The 14017-nt window shown below is 44.2% G+C and overlaps 1 protein-coding gene across 2 annotated transcripts in view; it reads right to left on the bottom strand.

The window, feature by feature from the left end:
• The window catches only part of Fbxo11 (F-box protein 11), a 74952-nt gene extending 64218 nt beyond the window's left edge, over positions 1 to 10734 (bottom strand). Inside the window, exon 1 of one of the 2 annotated variants that reach the window (XM_032908711.1) lies at positions 10453 to 10734. The gene's annotated coding sequence lies outside the window, so the exon portion shown is untranslated. The remainder of the gene's footprint in view (positions 1 to 10452) is intronic. The other variant, XM_032908710.1, reaches the window with a different exon arrangement.
• Positions 10735 to 14017: the final 3283 nt, after the last annotated feature.

Genomic DNA, 14017 nt, shown 5'->3' with positions numbered 1-14017 from the left:
TTGCCCATTTTTAATAACACCCATCCCATAGGCCACCCTTTCAGTGTCTGGGCCGCGTAGTTGCTAGGTCTGATGCAGTCCTGCACGTCCTCTGTCTTTGCCACATATCTGATGGCAAAACCAATGTCAGATGCACACACTTGAAAAACAAATACAAAGAGTAACAAAAATCATTTCACTTCTACCATCCTAACATTCTTCATTTACCCACCCAGGAAGGCAGGCTTCCAATTTCTGTGTCTTTGCTAAAGCATGCATACAATAGGTAAACGGCTATGTCAACTTTTCTAGCCAGCTAAAATCAGACTTGTAATGTTTCATTCAAGGTCCTCACACCCAGTTTTTCCCAGCTTAGTTTTTCAATTCTCAGAGATTCCAGATAAAATTTCAAATCAATAACTAGAAAGGGTACAGGTTTCCTATGAGATCAGAAAGCCCCATAAAGGCTCCCTGGGAGTTAAATCACTATTTCATACATGAGGACCTTCCAGTGTGGTTTTATCTTTGGAGCAACATATGATTTAATTTAAATCCATCTTCCTGCCTTTAATTCCTAGATAAGGGCAAGAAAAGTATAATAGAAAAAAGGTATTTAACTCTGTGGCAGGTGCTTAGGGGCAGAATGTCCATATGAAAACCCTGAAATTTAACTGTTAGGTTGCATTGTGGTGATGGTGGTATGAACAACTTTAATCCCAATACTCAGGAGGCAGAAGCAGGTAGATCTCTGAGTTCAAGGCCAGCCTAGTCTACAGATCAAAAGACAGATAAGGAAAGGAAGGTAGCAATCATCTCTAACCTGCTTTTGTAGACAGGAAAGACAACCTCAACACTGGCAAAGATTAAGAGCAGACTTAAAATTACAAACTCCGCCTCCTTCAGCTACCATGCCATCTACTTCAAGAAAACAGTCCCTTATTTGCCTGTCATTCTCAGGGAACATCTGTATCCTAGGGAATACAAAGTTAGAGGTGTCCCGAGGTTCAACTGTAATATTATGTAAGAAAATATAAGCCATGCTATATATAAACCACTAATATGGATGAAGGCCACAAATACTTAAGGCAAGTAGAAAGGAACACAGGAGTGCACAGGGTGGCTTTATTTCCATAAAGTTAAAAACATGTGCCACTAACCAAAGGACTGGAGAAAAGTGCTGAGAGCGGTAACAGAAGTCTTCAAAGGACTTCCCCGGTTGCCAACAATATGCATGTCTATGTGTTGGTTACACAGTTCCACGAATACTTTGACTGCAAACCTGATTTAACAAAAACAGACTGTATGAACTTTCTAATCAGTACGTCCTTTACTGATTCCAATGACTCACACATATGTTCCATACACTCCAACCTATTCCAAATCTACTTCAATCCTAATCCCCAAACCAAACTCAGAGGGAAGAAAACCCTAAGAAGATGGAAGTCTGAAGTACATTAGGAAAAGGAATGTGCTGTTTGCAAAAAAACTTTTCTCCTTTCCCCTCCCCCAAATCACCCAATTTCACTTTCTGCTTTAACCTGAGCCAAAAATATTAAAGTACCCAGCACTCAAGTTCTTAAAAATGTGATGCCCTCAGCCACCATCAGTCATTCACAGAGCTATGAACTGTAACTTAGTGGCTATGACAGAATACACCATAAACGTTTACACAATTTCTTATACTAGACAATCACTTTGTTACAACATTTAAAGGTCTTTGATCTTTCTTAGCTGGAAAGTATAAACTCCTACTCCTCATTCACTAGGTCAACCTCATCTTTCCTCTTTTTTCCCATTTTTGGGAGACAGACTTTCTCTGTGTAGCCCTGGCTGTCCTCACACTCACTCTGTAGCCCAGGCTGGCCCAAACTCAAGAGATCAGTCTGCTCCTGCCTCCTGCGTGTGCCCCACCACACTCGGCTTAGCCTTACCTTTAAAGTGGGCCTTACATTTTGTTTTCTCTCTCTTTTTCAGAAAGGTGTATGACCAGTTACATGAGAAGAAATAAACTTAGCAAATGAGATGGCTCAGCTGTTAAGAACACTTGTTGCTCTTTTAAAGGGTCAAGGTTCAGTTCCTGGTACAACATGACAGCTTGAAACTCCAGTTTCAGGTGATCCAATACCCTCTTCTGGCCTCCATGGGAAACATGTATGCAGATGGTACACACACATACAAGCAGGTAAACCCTCATACACATAAAATAAAAATCAACTTTTTATGTGTACTAGTACTTTTCTTGCATGTTGCCTGCATGTATTGAGTTCAGACAGTAGTGAACCACTGTGTATGTGTGCCTATGTGCACACTGGGAACTGAACCCGTGTCCTCTGGAGGAACAGCCAGTGCTCTTAACCACTGAGCCATCTCTCCAGCTCCAGATTATAGATTCTTAAAAACAACATGCTCCTATGTGTATGCACTATATATTATATAGTATGGGTACAAGATATAAAATCAATTTTTAGGCATAAAATACATTCTCATAACCTGAACACCAAGCAAGCATCTACACCCAAGTAGAGTTGGCAAACTGGCAAAGACTAAAACACTTCAAATCAAGACTGTTACAGAATCTGACACCAAAAGGTTGAACCCACACTGATGGCCAGTTAATTCCAGACCAAAGAAAAACCTTCAACCTAGATTCTGCCACAATCCAACTCGACCATCTGAAATAGTGTTGGTCCAAGTAAAACAAAGGTAACATTATTATTGAAAAATGATTTAAAGAAAAGTTCTCAGCTTTAGTTAGATAATGGTCCGTTCTTCCACAAGGCCTGGGTTAGAGTCCCTCAGGCTCATAAGCACTCAGAGGCACACACGAGGTGCAGACACATACATGAGGGCAAACTTTCATACACATAAATAATAAAAACTGTGATATTCAGTAATTATCTGTATCTACAATATTATCTTTCACCTATGAGAACTAACGGCTTACCGTCCTTTACTCTTTTTCTTTCTTTTTTCCTTTTTTTCGGAGCTGGGGACCGAACCCAGGGCCACTGAGCTAAATCCCCAACCCCCATCCTTTACTCTTAAGTTATGAGGTAAGTACAAGTTACTAGTGTTGTTAACACGTTAGGAAAACAAAACCACCATGGCGTCAGAGCAGAGGCTTCCTAACAGGTCACAAGAGTCACTGCACCCACCTCCAAAAGCAGATTCCCTGCTGCACAGGCTGGGCTAATCCCAACTCTGGGCATGACGCTGCAGACATTCCACCACACAGGCTCTACCTCCTCTCTATGGAGTCAGTGACAGAGTCAATTTAAATAGGACTTTTCACTACTTTTGTGCATAGAAACTGAGATCCTTGGTGGTTTTGTTGAAAACAAATAATAAAATGTACTTTTCCTGACTTGCTGAATGATTAAATGACATTATGAAAGTGGAGAGTTGATATCTGTTGATTAGTACCTATTTCTTGTTTCCTACTTGAGGTAACTCAGTGGTTAAAGCACTTACAACTGACCGTGCGTGAAATCCACCTAAAGGGACCCAAACCTCTGGGCTCAGGGAAAACCTATAGTTACGTGCACACACATGTATGTATTTACAATTAGAAATCAGTGTTACTGGGGCTGGAGAGAGGGCTCAGTGGTTAGAGCACCGACTGCTCTTGCAGGGGACCCAGGTTCAATTCCCAGCACCCACACTGTTGTCCACAACCAACTTTATCTTCAATTCCAGGAGATCCAACGCCCTCTCTTCTGACCTTCCTGAGAACCAAGCATGCACATGCATACATGTAAGCAAAACACATGTAAAATACATAAAAATGTTGTTCCATTCCAAGTCATCTAGATCAAAACATTTGGATCTTCCAGTCTTTAAGATCTCATGGGCACTTACTTCCCCGGGTTTAATTTGGGGTACAACTGAGCAGAACCTCTCTTTTTTTCTTTCTTTTTTATTTTTTTAAGTTCCAAGAGCTGTCATTACTAGCAATTATCAGATGCTATTAGTCTGCATCCTTCCATTCTTACATTTCTGTATCATCTGGGTGCTCTTCAAGTACAGCATCACATTGGCTTGCCTTGTTGACAGCTAGGTTCTTCACGTTATACTGCCTATCTGGCACATATTTGTGTGTCCATGACTTTGTTCAAATGCAATCTGGGGAGGACCAATCTGCATTATTTGGAAGCTAAATTCAAGCTAAAAAATAAGTGAAAATCAGAATGCTTCAGAGATAGGGTCTATACAAAATAAGAGTCCCTTATTAGTAACAGAGAAACAGGAAGTCAAGCACTCTTACACTGAAATAACCCAGAAGCTGGTTATTTCCCTTCCCTTTTTTTTTTTTTTTTTTTTTAAAAAGATAAGGTCTCACTACAACCCTGGCTGACCTGGAGCCCTGAGATCATCCTGCCTCAGCTTCCTGAGCATTAAAGGCATACACTGCCATGCAAGGACTTAAGCATTAAGAAAAAAGAGCTTAAGCATTAAGAAAAAAATGCTTAAGTTCCCAAATGACAAGCCTACATAAGTCCATGTTAGCCAGAGCTACATAATAGAGACCCTATCTCAAAACAGGGCAGACAGAAAACCTGTTCTGTATGTGAGCCCTTTCCTTATTATTCCCCTAAGACAGTGTTACAAGTTGCACAGCACTTGCATTATTACTAGTAATTTGGAGATCATTTATTGTCTATGGCAGGATATGTACAATTTACATGCAGATTCTGTACTGTGCAATTTTGTAAAGGACTTTAGGACCCAGATTTTGGTACAGGGGTCTTAGAGGTAGCCCCTCCCCCAGGACACCCCAGGATAAGGTCTGAAGTCTGCCAAATCTAAGTATGGAAGGCATCCTCACTCGCTATTAAGAGAGCACTGGATGGTAGTTCTTGCCTTTTCTTGGCTTTCCCAAAATTTCAAGGAGTGTTAAAGAAAAAAAGAACAGAACAAAACAAAAAAACAGTGCCCCAGTGACAGTCTTGAGGCAGCACCAGCAGAGCACTAACATTTTCTAAGCTTGGGAAACCCTTAAGAGAGAGGACTAGAGGACTGAGGAGCACCCCTCATGGGAAAATTATGAGGTTAGACTAAACAAAGCAGAGTACTGTCCAGAGCACTGACTCCTCACAAAAGAAGTTTCGTATTCATTGAGATTCTTTCTGAGCAGAATGAAGAGTGTGAAGTTAAAATTCTTTAAGTACAGCAGTCACACAGAAGGTGTATTCTCCAAGCACACAGGACAGGAGTCGTAGCTAAGTACTATATAGCAGAGACATGTTAGATAATACTGTATGTACTACATTATTCTAACAAGTTAAATTTTTAAAATGCCTAAAGTCCATAGTCAGATGGACTTTTCATTCTACAAGTATGACGACAAAGACTAAACTTTTGTAATATGAAATCATTTCTGATCATAAATAGCAATCTCTATTAGTATATGGCATTAGAATATTTGAATACTTTATAATTTCAGCACCTAGGAGGAACGGCGGTTTGCACTGTTTGGGGCCAGCTTGGTCTGCAGAGTGAGTTCCTGGCCAGGGCTATGCAGTTAGAATCCCTGCCTCAGAAAAACAAAAATAAATAAATATAAAAAACTTTCAGCGGGCTAGAGAGATGGCTCAGAGGATCTGGGTTCAGTCCCCAGCAACATGGTGGCTCACAACCATCTGTGATGGGATCAGATGCCTTGTCTAGTGTTGTCTGAGGACGGCGACAGTGCATTCATATACACTACATAAATAAAAACCAGAAACCTCGAACCCTTGTCTAGTGTTGTCTGAGGACAGCGACAGTGCATTCATATACTCTACATAAATAAAAACCAGAAACCTCGAACCCTTTAAAAAAAAAAACAACTTTCAGCACCTCAAACAGTCATGTTCTTTCCCACATATAAGGCCTGTTTTTCTAACTCCAGGTGATATGATACTCCTCTGTCCTCACATACCACAAACACATGAACACACAGATCTAAAGTAACTGGTTAACCAGCTATGCTGGTTTGAATTAGGAAGCTTCCCATAGGCTTATGTTTGAATGCTTGATCTTTGTTGGGAGAACTGTGGGAAGGATTAAGAGGTGGGGTCTCATTGGAGGAAATATGTCAAGAACCCCAGCTTTGAGGTTTCCAGAATCCCGCAGTCCTAGCTGGCCCTCTCTGCCTGGTGTTTGCTGACAAGATGAAAGCACTCAGCTACTCACAGCTCTAGTGTCTACCTGCCTGCTGCAGTGTTTATTACCACATAACTGTCAGAGACTCTGACCCTCTGAAACTGTAAGCCCCAAATAAACTCTTTCTTCTCTAAGTTGGCTTGGCCATCATGCCTTATCACAGCAACAGAAAGTAACTAAGAAACCAGGGATGGTGGTACACACCCTTGATCCCAAAGACCAGAGGCAGCAGATACCTCTGAGTTCCAAGCCTGCCAGGACTATGTAGTGGCATCTTGTTTTAAAAAACTAAGGACTAGGAAGATGGCTTAGCCCTTGCTACTACACTCATACATGTACATAACCCATATACACACAAATATACATTTTCATATTCATTCACTCATTCATTCCCCCTCCCCTCGCCAGGCAGAAAAAGGAATGAATTCTGTCATGTTTATGATGTTAAGTAAAACAAGCCAAGCACAGAGAGACAAATGGATATGTGGAACATCAAAAGTTGATCTCACTGATGCTGGGAACTTAATTAGTGAGACCAGATGTTGAGGAAAGTTGGAGTGAAGGATGAGGAAAGGTGGGCCAGCACACTGTTACAGTTAAGAAAGAACTAAGCACTAGTATTCTGTTATAGTAGGGTGACTCCAGAAAACAATAATGTATTACGTCAAAAAAAGCTAGGATCCTGCATGTTTTTAATCAGAAAGAAGTTATAAATATTCAAGGAGAAACATGATTATTTCATACTTATCCTAACTTTACATGATATATCCATGTAAACAAAGTACTCATAAATATGTAAATTAAAATGTAAGCTATAACCAGGCATGGCAGTGCATGTCTGCAACACTCCAGGGGCAGCAGCAGGTGGGTCTCTGTAAATAGGAGGCCAGCCTGGTCTACATAGTGAGCTCCATACCAGTCAGAGCTACAAAATGAGACCATGTCTCTAAATAAGTAAGTAAATCAAATATATAAACAAAACAAAATCCAACCCCAAATATTTTCCAATTTCACTAAATCATGGAATATATTATCCAATTGTGACTACATGAAACACTATTTTTCTCTGAGTTTTTTTTTTTTTTTTCTTTCTTTTTTTCGGAGCTGGGGACCGAACCCAGGGCCTTGCGCTTGCTAGGCAAGCACTCTACCACTGAGCTAAATCCCCAACCCCTTTCTCTGAGTTTTTAATATGTGAAATCTCAAAATAAAAACTTTCAGACTAAACCAAAATCCTGTTAGTGTGCAGTTCTAAACCATCTCAGATTGCACGATAACTTCCCCAGAAGCACTTGGACACCCTCTCCAGGGTAGCCTGAGAGAATCCTCTAGGGAAGTGGCATACAATCCTACTAAGATCCCACCCAAGTTTCTAATGTACCTTAAAACCCGGTCAGAAATAGAAAAAAAAAAAAATGTGTATGTGCACAAACAGAAATGCACGTTACCTGTAGATATATGTTCAATACCACTGCCAAGCGCTCTTTATCCTAATTAACTTATGGTTAAACAGACAACTAAAAAAATAATCTGAAAGAATTGTTGTTTAAAAATTAAGTCTTTACCTGTGCTACAATTAAAAAGCTTAAAGTACATCTTAAGTCAATTTTATACACAGATTGAACTAGTTTGTGTAAAAATTGTGACTCTGAATTTGATATACTACCTGAACCACTATTATATAACTCTAACCAAGACTAGTATAGGAATTGCATATTTATCAAGACTTAAAGAAAAAATAACCACAAACACATTAGTTTTAGTTCCTTAATTCCCTTATAAAAATCATTTAAATTTTTATTATTCATTTATTTAATATGTGTATGTGTATGGCGGTGTATAAAAAGGTCAGAAAATCACCTAAGGAGTTGGTCCTCTCCTTTCATCATGTGGGTCTCAGGAATAAAATACTCAGAGACAGGTGACAAGTGCTTTTAACCAATGAACCAGCTTGCTACCCCCTTGTAAGATCATTGCCGTATACCCATAAACAAATATTAATATAATTTTCTCTAACTAAAAATACCATATACCCTCTAAAACTTTTGAGAGAAAAGCTACTTTTAGGTGGCTCTAATCAATATATAAAAGGTAAGAATGCTAATCTTTTAAAGAATATTATTTTTCCACAAACCTAGCAAAATCTTCATTATTTTAGTCTTAATTCATCTTAATGTTTATTCATTTTTAAGGCCATTTAGTTGCCTTTTGAAAGACTCACACTATTCTCCCTGTAGACTAATCAGCAAGTTCTTATCCCCTCTGTGCCAGCACTGACCTTCCAGAACAGTTCCTACTGCTACTGTAGAGCAGCAACCCTAGGGTCCACATTACTAACCACTGGTTAAAGTGCATAAGGAAACCACAATTCAAGAACACCTCTTGTCAGTTTTTGAACAATAAAACGAAAACTGACACACTGGTATGACTATCAATGACTAAGATGCAAGCAGAATAGACTCTGGTAACTAATAATTTAGAATGAATGAAGGAAATGCCCAGGGTCTATGTCAAGTAGAGTGGAAATTATTGCTAGTGGTGAAACAGGAACGCAGAATAAACATTTAAAAATACACGATGGGAGTGAATTGAGTTTGGCTGACACTTTTGGTGATCTGCTTCTAGCAGATCAGAATATCTTAAAAAGGTTTACTATGAAGACAGAATCCTTAACACTATACACTTCATTAACATTTCAATTTTGCCTGTTTTCCCTCCGGTCAATTCTACAAAACCTGATAATCTGAATGAACACAGGATAACTCTGGTGTATGTAAGTGAAAGGTAACATGAGAATTTTTTTAATTTGTCAAAAATTGGTAAATGTATCAAAGAATCATTAAAACATTTTACCAACCATGTTGCAAAACATCTCTCAAAGAATATACAGCCAACTGCTTTCTCAAAGACTATTGTAACAGTGACTAATGCAAACCTTTTAAACTGTTTTTTTCTATTTCCTTCATCTGATAAATATTTTGATCAAATACAATGAAACAGTTAAAGAAAGAATGTACATTTTTTGAATACATTTAAACGCAGTCTCCTTAACCAAAGGAGGTGTGACAACCAAGCAACGCATGTAAAAATTAACCTTATAATCCTCCAACCAAAACACGCAAAATGTCTCCTAACAATTCTCCTCCTTAAAACAACCATACACAAAATACCGTGCAGACTTCCACCCCGCTGCAAGCAGCTCATTAATAAAGAGACTAGTTATGTTTGGCGATCAAGGTGCAACACTCTCATCTCGCAAACGTCTCCTCAGAACCACATCATCTAAGCAAAACCGAACGTTATTTTTGCCAAAGCAAGAATCCAACCCCAGGGAGCCTCAGCCCTTAGACAATGGTTACCAGACAGCGCAGCACAGTTGGGTCCAAATGACACATTTCACTAGGCCTTGGTCACAACACACACACACACACACACACACACACACACACACACACACACACACACACACACACACACACACGCGCGTGCGCGCGCGCTCGTCTACATACAGATACACACACGATCCCAAGGGGCCCGTTCTACAGCAGGGGTGCTCAAACCCACCCAGACATAGAGGGGAGCACCGTGGCGTAGTGGGGAGGAGAGGAGAGGGGGGACGACACAGCGGAAGGGTAACTGCACTGCACATGAGGGAGGGGGCTGGAAATGGCCGATAGCTTCTATATTTATTTATTTAAAGGTTTTGATTTAACGGGTTCTTCCCGGGGGTTCTGTAACTAAAGGCAAACTGCGCAGCAAAGGTCGGGAGAGGGACCGCTGCTCCCCCTGCCCCGTGACCCGGCGGGGGGCACACAAGTTCCCTAGCCAGCGCCGCGGACCACTCGGGCGCTCCTCTCCCCCTCCTCCAGGGCAAGGGGCAGCCCACGGAGAAGGGGAAAACAAGTTCCCCGGCCAGCCTCACCGCCCTCGCTGCCAGCCGTCCCCCCACCTACCACGAGAAAGGGGGAGCCCAGACCGAGCAAGGCGGCAGAAAGGGGGGAAATCCCACCCTCTGCCCGCCTCCGGCCGCGAACAGACTCCCGTGGGGTGGGTGAGCCAGCCGGGAAGCCCCGAGGAGGGGTGGGGACGGAGGGTGCCGGCCCCGAAACCAAACAAAGCGCGGCCTGAGCCGCAGCCCGGGCGAATCGCGCAGCCGCGGCTTTTCCTGCCGGCCAGGCCAAGCCGGGCCCGGCCCGGCCCGGCCCAGGCGAACACTGCGGCACCGTGGGACCCGCCTCCGCTCGGCCTCCGTCTCCCACCCCGGGCGCGCCGCCGCCGCCGCCGCCCCCGCCCGGCCTCCCGCCCGCCCGGCCCCGAACGCGGCCTTACCCCTCTCGCCGGCGTTGTTCCGATCCTGAGGCGGCGGCGGAGGCGGCGGTGGCGGCGGCGGGGGCTGCTGCGGAGGCGGCGGGGTTGCTGCTGCTGCTGCTGCTGGGGCGGCTGCGGCGGCTGCTGCTGCTGCTGGGGCGGTTGCGGCGGCGGCTGCTGCGGGGGCTGCTGCTGCTGTTGCTGCTGCACCGGGCGCGGCCGCGACACTCGCCTGGGTCTCCGGTTGGCGGCTCGGACGGAGTTCATTTGCCGGGCTGAGGTGGCGGCGTTGGCGGAGGGACACACACACTCACGCGCCCAAGCACCGCGAGCTCCGGGGCCGGGGAAGGGGGTGGGGAGAGGGAAGGAGCGGGGCGGCCGGGGACACGGGGACCGGGGCCCGGGCCAGGCGTGGGCCCCCGAGTCCGCGGGGAGGCCGGGGCACAACCGGAGCTCGAGCGAGGCCGGCCGGCCTGGCCTGGCGCACGGGCAAGGCCGAGGCCGCCGGGCGGGGCGGCCGCGAGGGACGCAGACAGAAAGACGGGCCGGGCAAGAGAAAGAAAGAAAGGGCGTCCGTCCGCCTGGGGAGCCCGAGGCGAAGCGCGGCGGCGGCGGCCGAGCAGACGAGCCGGGCCCGCCGACTCCCGAGCGGCGTCTCCGGCGGCGGGGGGAGTGGGCGGGCGGGCGATCTCGGAGAGGGCGAGCGGGGCGGGAGCGCGCGGGGGGCGCCCGGCTTCTCCGTTCCTCTTCCTCCCCCCACACCCCCTGAAAGAGCGCCCTGCGAGGAATTTTCTCTTTCTTCGGCCTCTTCCCTCTCCTCCGCCCCCCCTCGGCGAAGGGGAAATGAGTGTAAAGGGAGGAGATAGGGGCAAAAAGAGGCGTCGTCGTTCCTCCTCCTTAAAGGAACCTTTCCTCCTCAGCCCCAGCGTCGCCACCGCCGCTGCTGCTGCTCGGTGGCAGGAGGAGCCATTGACACCGCCGGAGCCTCCACTCTAGCCCAGTCGGTCCCTCCCCGCCGTGGGGCTGGCCAGGGGCGCGGGGGAGGGCCGCGGGACGGCGGGGGAGGGGCGGGGGCGGGGACAGAGGGGGCGTGGATTCCGGCGGGACCTGACCAATGGGAAGCGCCCGTACAGTCTCGGAGCCAATGGGGCCTCCTCTCTTATCGCGAAGCCCCTTCCTCCAACGCCCTGTTTCCTCTCTCGGGTTTCCTCCTTCCCCGGCGGAGGAGGAGGAAAGAGGAAAGGGGGAGTGTGGCAGGGCGGGTGATAATGGGGAGGTATCAGGGCCTATAATGGAGCTCGGGGTAGGCGAAGGAGCGGCAGTACGTAGCGAAGATTCTAGGAGAGGAGGTGCTCGGAAGAAAGGGCGGGGGCTGCTGATGTAATTGGGAGAAGTGATTAATCCTGCTTTTTGCCGTTTCAGCCTCCCTCCACCCCAACCTTCACCTGGTTTTCTTAAACGGAACATGGAGTGAGGGACTCAATCTTTGGTAACTCGGGATTTCTGTGCTCGGTAGGTTCTAACTCTCAGCTGTAGGGAGCGCTACAGGCTCTGTGCCCTTTAGTCCAGCTGAGGGTGTTTGCAAACCTTAAGAAATCTGCTTTGACTCAGTTTAGAACTTGAATTTAGAGTCGGTTCCAGCTTTTGTCACCCAAACTTTCAGAATGTTTAAATCTTTAACCAGTTAGTTTGCTTTCGTTTTTAGAAAAGTGGTCTACATAATGTTCCGGAAGAAATAAAATAAAGTGGGTGGAGGTTGTGATTGACTGTTGTTTTTTTAAGGCCCCACAAAGTCAAAGATAAACCCTCAAGAGGAATTATCTCTTGTATCTGTATCTGGCCCCCTTAGCACAGTCTCTCAAGGAAAATGCGTTTCTATTCCCTGGCCGCCGTTATGATGACTGAAAATTTATTCCGTCCACTTTTCTTTATGGCATAACTAGTAGCTTACCTCTAGATTCCCTCATTTTCGGGGCTTTCAGTGATTTTCTACTTGAATTGCATTGGTTGCTTTCTATGCTTAAGATAGATAAGACATTACAAAGCTTCAGAAGAGTTAGACCGAGAGGGAGAAAAGTGAATTCTGGGAGAAGCACAAGGAGAGGTAAGTCTGTATTGTGCTGTGTGACTTCGGGAAAATCACCCTTCTGAATGACAGACATCTCCTGCCATTTAAATAAAACTTTATATTATGATGTATAATTATTGGTTTTTTTTTCTTTTTTGGTCATGTGATTTTTGAGATGCTTTATTTTTAGTCAGGAAAATAGAGACTGGGATAATTTTTTCAAAGACTCATATAATCTTTTCAAAACCGTATGTGAAGACAACTATTTGAAAAACATCTTGAACAAGATGCTTACTGTTTAAAAAAAAAAAAAACAAAAAACATCTTGAGGGACTAGAAAGATGGCTCATCCCTTAAGAGCACTGACTGCCCTTCCAGAGGTCTCACTTCAATCCCAACAACCACATGGTAGCTCACAACTATCTGTAATTCCAATTCCGGGGCATCTGTCACCCTCTTCTGGCTTCTGCAAGCACCAGGCACGCACTTAGTACACAGACTTGCATACAGGTAGAACTCACACACATAATCAACTTTAAAATTATCTTATTAAAACAAAAACAATAGCTTGAGTCATGCATGAGTAGCTCATGCCTAGATTCACAGAATTCTGAAGGCTGAAGCAGAAGGATGGCCAGTTCTAGGCTACCCTGGACTGCATAACAGGACCCCATCTCCAAATAAATAATATTAAAATATCGGGGGCTGGAGAGATGGCTCAGTGATTAAGAGCACTGACTGCTTTTCCAGAGGTCCTGAGTTCATATCCCAGCAACCACATGGTGGCTCACAACCATCTGTAATGGGATCTGATGCCCTCTTCTGGTGTGTCTGAAGACAGCTACAGTGTACTAATATGCATAACATAAATCTTTAAAAGAAAATTTAAAAAGAATTTTAAAATGTTATGGTTGCTAACTGGGTGAAAATAAATATTTATGATTAGGTTAAATAAACATTGAGGGAAGAGTTTTAAAAGTCTGAATAACATCATAACATTATAATTGTGTCCATAATTCTAATTACATTAAAAATTTGTAGCTGGGTAGTGGTGGCATATGCATTTAATCCCAGCACAAAGGAGGCAGAGGCTGATGGATCCGAGTTCGAGGCCAGCCAGGTACACAGAACTCATTCTAGGACAGCCAAGGTTACACAGAGAAACTATATCTCGAAAAGCGGGGGGAAAAAAAATGTTTCTACTCAACAAGTACATATTGGTTCTTTTGATGTAGCCATGATGAGTTTTAAGTTTGTTGTGGCAGAATTGAAGATTTATTTGTATTAATTCAGATGTAGAAAGAAACTTATTTTTCTCTAATCTGTAATTACTTTTTATTTATTGTGTGTGTGTCTGGATATTGTGTGGCACATGTATGCAGTGTCATAGATCCACAGTTTTTAGCTTCAGGACCACACACCTCCATCTTCTACATAAATACCATCTTTCAGATTTTGTTTCACAATTTGTTTATTCCAAAGTATGCTTAGGGGTAAGGGGCTCATGTAAGTTATAGA

Source organism: Rattus rattus, chromosome 7 (genome assembly GCF_011064425.1).
Source record: "Rattus rattus isolate New Zealand chromosome 7, Rrattus_CSIRO_v1, whole genome shotgun sequence".
Classification (NCBI taxonomy): Eukaryota; Metazoa; Chordata; class Mammalia; order Rodentia; family Muridae; genus Rattus; species Rattus rattus.
This window is presented reverse-complemented; position numbering and strand designations above follow the sequence as displayed.